The sequence below is a fragment of the Panicum virgatum genome, chromosome 5N (genome assembly GCF_016808335.1).
Source record: "Panicum virgatum strain AP13 chromosome 5N, P.virgatum_v5, whole genome shotgun sequence".
Classification (NCBI taxonomy): Eukaryota; Viridiplantae; Streptophyta; class Magnoliopsida; order Poales; family Poaceae; genus Panicum; species Panicum virgatum.
Window position 1 is genome coordinate 36,944,363 of NC_053149.1, and position 10,411 is coordinate 36,954,773.

At 44.6% G+C, this 10,411-nt stretch overlaps 1 long non-coding RNA gene across 1 annotated transcript in view; it reads left to right on the top strand.

The window, feature by feature from the left end:
• LOC120676109 overlaps window positions 1–8,257 on the top strand; it is a 9,192-nt gene extending 935 nt beyond the window's left edge. The window contains exon 2 of the long non-coding RNA XR_005675671.1: window positions 7,896–8,257. This is a non-coding gene — a long non-coding RNA (uncharacterized LOC120676109). The remainder of the gene's footprint in view (window positions 1–7,895) is intronic.
• The last annotated feature ends 2,154 nt before the right edge of the window (window positions 8,258–10,411 follow it).

A 10,411-nucleotide genomic window follows, 5' to 3' on the forward strand; every position in this document is an offset into this window, starting at 1 on the left:
GGCCAAGCCTTCCGGCGTCCAGAGCCGCCATTAGCGCCGCCCCTCCCTAGGCCGCCGCGGATCTTCCACCTCCGGCCTCCCTTTGTCCAAACTGAGCCCGGGAATCGCTCCACGGCCTCCCCCTGAAGCTCCCCGACCCGCTCGCCGACGCCCAAGCCCGCCGGAACGCCGCCGCCGCAGGCCCAGTCCGCCGCCGGCCGCCCCTCTCCGCGGCGCCCCCCGCTCCGGCCATCCCAGCCCCAACCAAAGCCACCCCGAGGTAGAGCTCGTCCTCCTCTTGCTTTTCCCCCACCGGGCCCTCGCCGCCGACGAGCCCAAGCGCCGGAATCCGGCCGCCGCCGCCTCTCCTGTTTCAAACCCCATCCAGGGACCTCGGGTTGAAATTCAAGAAAATCCAGGGGGTTGTTTGAATACACTGTGACTCAGATGAATAGTGCTTTGAGGACCCCTTTGTAATTTCTAGCTGTAAACTTTGAAATTCAATAGAAATTCGTAGAAAATTCGTAAAATAGCAAATCCAGTTGTTCTGGAATCCTTATGAAAAGCTCTATACAGTAGAATCAAAATATGATGGGTGTTTGTTGAAAGTTTTTGCTGTACAAATTGTTTTGTGTCACTAGGTACATAAAGACTAGTTTTATCTTTTACTTAACTAATGTTGATGTTATTTAATCAATTATGTTTTCACATTGATTGTTATGAATCTGTAAATCATAGATGTGTAGCAACTTTATAACTATAATGTGGAGCTAAAATTTTGAAATTAAGGATCTACCCTTAGATGCTTTTCTGCAAATAAATCCACCAGTCATAAAGCTTTGCATGTCTAGATATGTGGGATAAGTATACCCAAAAGTCGGGTAAGTCTTGCTGAGTATTAGTATACTCAGGGTTTGTTGTTTACCCTGTTTCAGGTATAGAATCTAACCAGGATTCGCATCAGTGGGCTCGATGTGACGTCCTCACGTGTTCATAGTTATTGTTTTGTTTTATTGGTTCATCATAGTTATTGTTTTGTTTTATTGGTTCTATATATTAACAACTAACTTCCAGCACATTACATTTATGTCAAAACTTACTTTCTTGCATAACCTTTATTTAATATTGTAACGACACACCTACGCTAAGGTAAGCAATGTAAGCATTCTTGGTAGTCCTTAGAATAGCCCACGTGTTTCATACGTGCGCGGGTCCCGTATGATGAGCATACGAGGAGGTGATAAGGCTCCATTCAAATGAGCCTATCGCTATCTGCCGCCCGATATGGAGCGCGGACTTCCTGCCGTGTGATTGCAATCACGGCCATCTCGTAAGGCAATGTTACGAGATGTAAATCTGTCATGCGATTGGCCATGACCGTGTACCTTGGGACACGTTTACCATTGGGTGTCCCGTAAGGCGATTTGTACGGGAAGTGAATACGTTGCCTCGGTAACGTATGCAGCGCTGTCCATGCAGCGTTAAACGCATGGGCGCCATCTCTATAGTGGATGGTGATGTATGTGTGAATATGTGGGCAACTGCATGTGCGTTACCCATGTGGCGTAGGACACATGGGGGCCGTTCGTGTGTGCTGGCACGAAGGGTCCAGTCGTGGATATATATATATATATATATGTATATCATGTGATTTTCTGCAGGTACACTAACAAATGATTGCGTGAGTTAGAACGAGTACAAAACGACTAGATATATAATAGGGAGAGTACGTATGTATGCCACCGAGTATTCACGTATATTGCCATATAATTATGTTGGCAAATTGTGGAGAGGATTAAATTAGACGAGCGTGCATCATCATATCATCATGTGTGGAGTTTTGGGTGGTTTTTCTGGTGCATCCAATACTCACTCGTTCACTAAGAGCATATATCGCTGTTTTGAAATTTTGCGCTGCACTACTGTCGGTCCAACTTCTAGCTATCCAAATAATTTTTCCTGTAAAACTTAGTTAGGAGAAAGATGTGAGAAACTATAGATTTACATGCTGTAGAAGTTTTAACGACCTTGGTGAAATGTTCAGGTGGATCCCTAGACTAAGATTGACTCTTTAATTAAGTGCTTTCGATGCTTATAGTTACGACGCGGTAGTAATGGTTAGGTCTTTCTTAACATTCTCATTATCTTCGAAAGTCCAAATAAAGATATTGTCCATAGGTGAAACCCTTGGTTGGTTATTTTGGTATAACTTTCATACCATAACTAACTACAATTAACTGATTAGTGGCTCAACGACCTTTCCAATTGATCCAAACAATGATATTTTCTAGTATTGGTCAACATTAATTTGCCTCTAGACCATTCGTTCAAATGCTCGAAGATAATCCATCCCAACTATCCTTGATGACTAAAGACATTCTATTGTTCTTCGAGTATTGATATCCTTCATTCTTAATTATTTTGATTCCTACCCTTAATATGGATTCACTTGCATTCTTGCTCGAATCAATGTGAATAAGTTAAAGATTTTAATCACCTACATTATAGTCATCTTGCATGAATAGGAATGCAATATTGTTGCATTGCATAATCATACATTGTTTAGGTATGGGTTTAACAAGGTGAAACCGGATGATAGGCTAACTAACGTTATGTGTCCCGTATGTCTACGTAGAACTTTTGATGTTTTTGAAATATGAAAAACCTCTCTGAATTTGTGCTGCTTGGATTGCTTTCTTTGATTTTTCTTTCGTAGCGGTGATTGTCTTTCGGACTATAGTGCCGCGACGAGACCTAGTGCCTCGTATGGACGCATACGATTGTGCCGCTGGGTACGCGCTGGCGCTTAAGTACGGAGGGACATGGACTGTTACGACTGTCTTTTTATGCAACCCATAAAATATTTTTCTCTACTTCGTCCTCTTTAAGGGGGTAGGCCCTAGACAAATAACGACGCGAACGGGCTTGTTTTAGGTTTGAGTTTCTGGGATAGTAGTATACTAACATGCATGGCAACATATGCATCTTGCATCATGCAGTTCCATTAATAAACAATATCGAGCAAGAATATTCTTGAGAAAAACTTGCTTTGATGCCCTTTCTTTTCAGTTTCCCAGAGTTCATTAAAAACTCACTTTGATGTCTGTTCTATCTAGATTCACCACCAAATTGAGAATTTGATTCTTCTCAGAAATCTCCTTGATTCATATTTGTTGAGAAGCTTAGAACATCTCTTCTTTGTAAAAAATCCTACTTTCTGCTAGCACGGGAATAGTCAACCGGCCCTTTTCAACCGATTCTGATGGTGATTGTGTCCACATATATTATCCACAGTCACTTGCTGCAAAAGCTGAAGCCCTGGAGCATTTTAGTGTGGAAAAATAATTGATTAGCTCACACCGTGGCACGGTTAATCTTCAATTAGGTAATAACAGTTTGGTTGCTATGCAACTTATGTCTTCCAGAACCATATCAAGCAAGGAATTAGCAAATCAGCTGGCAATATTTATACCAATAAATCAGCTATATTGATTATTCTAGAAACTAGCACCCACATTGACTGATCCTTGTCCTTAGTTTATCGATTGTTCTTCTTTACTTCTTCTCCACTTAAATCTCGGGACGAGATTTCTTTTAGGGGGAAGGATTGTAACAATCCAAAAATTTGAATTCAAATGGAAATACAAAATTTTATTCAAATTTGAACCTTACATGTGGACCCCACCTGTCAATCCCTCACTCTCTCTTCTCTCTCTCCCTCCTCTGTTCTGTGCTGGCCGAGCCGTGGGCGCCGTCCGAGTCAAGGCCGCCGGCCACGCGCCGTGCCCTCGGCACGCCCCGTCTTTGGTTCTCCCGAAGCCTCTCGGCCTCTCCACGCGGCGCCATCTCCTTGCACGCACGCCGAGGACGGCCGTCGACACGCCACGACGACGAACGCGCCGAGCCGTGATGTGCGCCGTTTCGCCGCTCGCTTGCGCCCTCTGCTGGCTCTCCTCCCTTCCATGTGCTTCGCAAACGAGTCTCCTCCCTCCCCCTCTACTCCCCGTCTCTGCTCGAGGCGCCCGGCCAAGCCTTCCGGCGTCCAGAGCCGCCATTAGCGCCGCCCCTCCCTAGGCCGCTGCGGATCTTCCACCTCCGGCCTCCCTTCGTCCAAACTGAGCTCGGGAATCGCTCCACGGCCTCCCCCTGAAGCTCCCCGACCCGCTCGCCGACGCCCAAGCCCGCCGGAACGCCGCCGCCGCAGGCCCAGTCCGCCGCCGGCCGCCCCTCTCCGCGGCGCCGCCCGCTCCGGCCATCCCAGCCCCAACCAAAGCCACCCCGAGGTAGAGCTCGTCCTCCTCTTGCTTTTCCCCCACCGGGCCCTCGTCGCCGACGAGCCCAAGCGCCGGAATCCGGCCACCGCCGCCTCCCCTATTTCAAACCCCAGCCAGGGACCTCGGGTTGAAATTCAAGAAAATCCAGGGGGTTATTTGAATAGACTGGGACTCAGATGAATAGTGCTTTAAGGACCCCTTTGTAATTTCTAGCTATAAACTTTGAAATTCAATAGAAATTCGTAGAAAATTCGTAAAATAGCAAATCCAGTTGTTCTAGAATCCTTATGAAAAGCTCTATACAGTAGAATCAAAATATGATGGGTGTTTGTTGAAAGTTTTTGCTGTACAAATTGTTTTGTGTCACTAGGTACATAAAGACTAGTTGTTTTATTTTTTCCTTAACTAATGTTTGAAGCCATGTATTGCTGTGAAATTTTGATGGTGAGATGTTCATGTGACTATAGTATTTATATAAAAATTTCGTGGTTAGTTCTCATGTGTAGCTAATTCTTTGATTCAATCCTTGCTTAGTAAACTTTAATTATGATAAATAGTTTAGTTTGATGATAAATTATAAAAATATTTATGAGTGTTCTTTTTGAATAGTTTAGCTTGTCCATGAAGTTTGAGTCCCAATTCATGAATAGAACAGGAGATAAAATTAATCTTGTAAATATGATGTCTGTATTGTTTATTTTCTCAGAATTAATTATTTGTAGATAAAATCATGAAAAATTCACAGTAGCTAAATCATGCCTTTTTAGACCTACTGTTAAATTTTGAGCTTCTTTTATATTCTGGTCTAACCTCTATAATTGAATCTTGTTCTAGGAGTTGTCTGATTACATGAATTGTTCTGGGTAATTGGCTACAAGTTTTGCAATGAATTTTGCAGGATAGTTAGTTCTATTTACCTTATGTTTGATGTAATTTTTTTTAATTTAATACTGTATGTGTACTGAGTTGTTGATTTATTAACCAACCATGATTTAATTGCTATAGGAAACTACTCCCACTTGTTTAGGAAGTTAGTATAGCTTTCTTGTGCTGTTGATCATGATGTCTTATGCAGTTAGATATGTTGAGTTACTACTCTATAAACGATTGCCCAGTAAAATATGAATGGAAGTGTTTCACTCTTTAATTTCGGGTTTTGTTTGAATTACAATTTTATAGTGAAGCAAGTTATAAGTTGTTATCATCACAACAACTCACCCATGTGCATCTCATATAGATACTACCACTCTCATTGACGGAACATACGAGCTGGTGCCAGAGTCCGAGAGTGAGCAGCATGAAGTTCAGGTGAATCTAACTGAAGTTACTACAGACCCGAACCCGATTTCGGAAGAGCCCAGATCCAATTACGCCCAGGAAGGCAAGCCCCGGAGCATAACCTACTATTTTAACTTATGAAATGTTATATATATATTTACTTGACTATGCATTAAGTTTCTAGGCGTTGGATGAAACCATAGTTGCATGATTCCTAGGTTCCATTGGTCGGAATACTAGTATGTGGATGTCGTTATCCTTGCCATGCTAAAAATAGGATTCGCTAGAAGTCGAGTAATTCCCTGTTACTCGCGAGATATAGGATGTCTTTGTGATTTGATTATGGAATATTGGAATATGGAGGAAAGGAAAAGAATTGGAGACCGGACGGGAACTGTCTAGCCGTCTGTGTCGGTTAAGGACCGTGCCGTTGTCGGCCCTGCTGATCATGTTTGATTTGTACTAACCGCATACCGGAAGTAGGAGGTAGTCGAAACCGGTAAGCCGAGTACTGCCTTGTTTCGAAAGTACAGAACTTCATCACCACCCCTTAGGGCAAGTCGGGTAGTCGCGGAGAATTGGGATGCATATGTTTACTTTTGGTGGTCTCTCGTTGAGCCCGGCTGACTATATGTAGGTGGGGCGGTTCTGTAGTTCGAGGCGGGGAGGGGAATGGTTGGTCCGTATGGTCCGACGGGGCTAATACGTGCCGTGTTGGTTAGGTCCACCTTGCGAGGTTAAATCGGATCGATTCGCCGTCAGTCGCTCTCGGACATGAGCACCTTGATCTTCGAGTCACATCGTAGTAAGGAAATGAAACGAAATGATATGATACATGTTGATTTTATTTAATCAATTATGTTTTCACATTGATTGTTATGGATCTGCAAATCATAGATGTGTAGCAACTTTATAACTATAATGTGGAGCTAAAATTTTGAAATTAAGGATCTACCCTTAGATGCTTTTCTGCAAATAAATCCACCAGTCAGAAAGCTTTGCATGTCTAGATATGTAGGCTAAGTATACCCAAAAGTCGGGTAAGTCTTGCTGAGTATTAGTATACTCAGGATTTGTTGTTTACCCTGTTTCAGGTATAGAATCTAACCAGGATTCGCATCAGTGGGCTCGATGTGACGTCCTCACGTGTTCATAGTTATTGTTTTATTTTATTGGTTCTCAATCAAATTTCCTTCTCTCAGGTCATATTCTTTATTTTATGTAAATTCAAAATTTAAAGCTGTTTTGTAAATATTTATGTTATTATCTATTTTTGTGAAATTATATTATGCCGGTACCGTCTGTGCTCGCCATCGCGCGAGACTTCTGGTGTGTTTCGATCGGCCTGTGGGTTGGAAACAGGCTGTCAGGTTACACTTAATTAAGCTAATGCGCCTGATGCGTTCAATTGATGGCCATTACGCTTAATTAAGCCGTTTAACTTGGCGGTTTTGTCACAGCGGCGACGGAAGGGAGGCATAGGCGTGGTGCAGTGGTGGCGAGTCACAACTGTGGAAGGGAGGTGGAGGCGTGGTGTGGGTGTGCCGCATGCGGCGGCGGAAGGGAGGCGGAGACAGGGGGATATATTCCCCGCATATGCGAGGGGGCGCGGCACATCACAGAAGGCAGAGCCGCCCTGCTCCCCCACCTCCCGGGCTCCACGCCGCCCCCGGCGCCTCTGCCGCCACACTCTACCGCTGCCGACGCCAACCAAGCTCGTCGTCTAGCCGCCACCGCGCCACCTCTTCTCGCCCCGCCGCCGGCACCGCCCACCGGGGGCGGCGCCCTCCGCCGGCCGAACCGCCACCGCCGAGCCCTACTCTAGGTCCGGCGACCTTGGAGCCGCCCCACCCCCCAACCCGGATTCATAAGGCCGCTGCCGCCCTCCACCACCCCGGCCGTCGGCGACCTCGCCGGCGGCCGCTCCGCCCACCAACCACCGCTCTCCGGCCCCCCACCCCCACCGCCGCCGAGCTCGGGGAAGAAGAAGAACAGGGGCTTCTCCCCCCCTTTTGCGATAGCGCCGCTATTTTTCGCGCGTGCGATAAATAGCTTTTCCGGAGGCAGGAGGCTAGAGAGCATTGGAGCCACATGAGAACCCACGGTTAGAACCCAAGGTTACAGCCCATAGAAAATTAAAAGGTACCATCCGCACCAACCTCGCCCCGAACTGCTAGGAGCTGAAGCCCAAACCTAATCAAATTGTTTCAGTGCTGGCCCGTGTAGCACCAGACTAAATAAGTCCAAAGTAAAATCCAAACCGTTAAACTTGTTATCATCCAAACCGTTTGCAGGGCTGACGCATATATGTGAGCTCTTCTAATTGGATCAATTGTAGGAAATAACTGTTTAATATATGTGCAGGTGCTAGCTCCGAATGAGGAAGAGACCACGGCGTCAGTTGCCTGTAGGCCCAAACGAGGTCGGAACAAGGTGCCCAAGGGTCGGTCTCTTATTACCGAGCTCAATGAATTAGGTGAGCCCGTCGCTCCTGTCAAGGTGATGGAGCTAAGTACACAATCTAGGTGTAATACATAGATCATATCATTCTTATCAAACATTACAATACATTTGGTGTATGGACTTCGTTCTTATCAAACATTACAATATATTTGGTGTATGGACTCTTTATTTTAATATCGATGTATTGACTCTTCGTTTGAATTTTGATGTATGGACTCTTTCGTTTAATCATGAAGTATGGACTTCCATTTAATCTTGATGTACGAGATGTTTAGTTGAGTTCTACTGCTATAATTATATATGCTGTAATGATGGTGTAATATTAATATATGAATATTTTTTGATGGGAAAAAGGTCTTCAAAGCCGGTTCAAGAAACAAACCGGCGGTGATGAGCACCCATCACCAATGGTTGATGGACTCATCACCAACGGTTTATGAATCAGTGGTGATGTGCCTCCCATCACCATCGACTTAAATCCAATGCCCCCAAACTGGCGGTGATAGCCATTTTGAACCGGCGGTGATGGGGCGCTGGAGTAAGCTACAATAACCAGCTCGTATTTGTGGAAGCGAGACGCAATTTCAACTAGCTTAAAAAAAAGAGATGTTCTTGCAAATCATTTTTTTTATAATGTCACCTACCTTTTTTAGGCCAAGTAGTGCTCACTTACTTCGCCAAAGCCATTTGACATGACTCACGGAGCATGTGCTTTGGACAGAAGTAATTGTCTATATATATATGGCTGGCATTGTGGCGGCAACTATGGACAGCAGAGCAGCCCGGCAAGAGCTAGGAAATTAGATGGCTACTATGCAGTTTTCAGTATATAGTTTGGCAAATAATTTTGGCACAGTGGCACACCATCACGTCTACAGTGCTTGCTTTGCTCACCGTATCTGGTGCGCTCATGAAATTTCAGAGGGGAGGGTCATCCTAACCCATAGCCTGGTTTGAACTTTTAAGGCCAGCCACATCCATCCTGTTTATTTGCTATTACTCCTATGTGAGACCAGGAGCCTAGGCAAGGATATGTTTGAGACGTACGGCATGCTCCCGTGGACAAACGGAAGGGTGCCAAACGCCCATGCTTGTCGCGCGCCTTCGGATCGGAGGCGGAGAGAACGAGCGCGTTGCTTTGCTTTGCTTTGCTGGTCAGCCCGTGGGGGCTGCCCAAAATCTCGAACCGCCCAAAACCAAATGAAATAGACAGCCAAGGAACAAATGCGCGGGCACGTACACAAACTTTCGTTTGTCACCAGAAGCGCGTGGGCCGCAGCAGGCAGCAGGTCTGCAACACATAGGACATGGGAGGCAATAGAAATGCCGAGGTGGAGGCCCATGAATGCGTTTCAATCCACTGGACGTGTGAAGATGAGAGATTATAGGAGGCCCGTCTATCGAGGTCGCATGACGCAGATGTGAAATTGATTCGGCCCACTAGGCTATTACCCCCAATTTTTTTTATGTTTCTTTCTCCTTCTCTATTTCTTTCCTTCCATTTATTTTCTATCTCTTTCTTTGTTGAGTTTCCCTTATAATTCTGCCATATATATTTCTTAATTTTTTCTCTTCTATTTTTCTTTTGTTCTTTCTTCTTTCTAATCCTTGTGTCAATATACTTTATTTGGATAGTAATTCATTTTTTATAATTCATATCCATCTTTATTTCTTATAGTTGAATGTTAGTACACAAATATTTGATTGTTTCGATAGTGAAAAATTTATTGTCCTAAAAATGTTTTCATAGCAAAAAGTTATTGTATGATAATCCAAATCTATTGTTAACCCTTCTTTTTTTTCTTTCTCTTTTATCTTCATTCTGTTTTTCTTTTTTATACTGACTTGTCTGCCATGTGTACATATTTTGTTGATTTGTAAGCAGAATTAGTTTGAGTTGTTAAATTATTTTTTATCTACTAGGTATACAAAATTGCTACTGTCGCCGTACAACCTCCTTCACGCCCCTACTCCCGCACAGAGCCCCTGCCAGCTGGCACCACGCCGCACGCTGCCGCCGCAAGACCGCCACCTACCCATGCTTGCACCTCCGCAGCACCTCCCGCCAACACAACCTTCTCCACGCCCTCAGAGCATCTCCAGCAGTCTCCCAATCCCCAATCCAACTACCGTATTAGGAGAGTAGATAGAAAACTAGTACTCCAACAGTCTCCCAAAACCTTCCCCTTTCTCTAATAGTTATTGGGACATCTCAATAATTCACCTCATCTCTCCCTAAATAAAGGGGAAGTTGTGACTCTCCCAATAAATTAGTTGGATTGGGAGAAGGCTATTGGGAGACTGCAAAAGCAACTCTCTCAATAATCCTAAAACTGCTATTGGGACATTTCCCAATACTAATTATTGGAAAAAAATTATTGGGAGACTGGTGGAGATGCTCTCAGGACTGCACATTC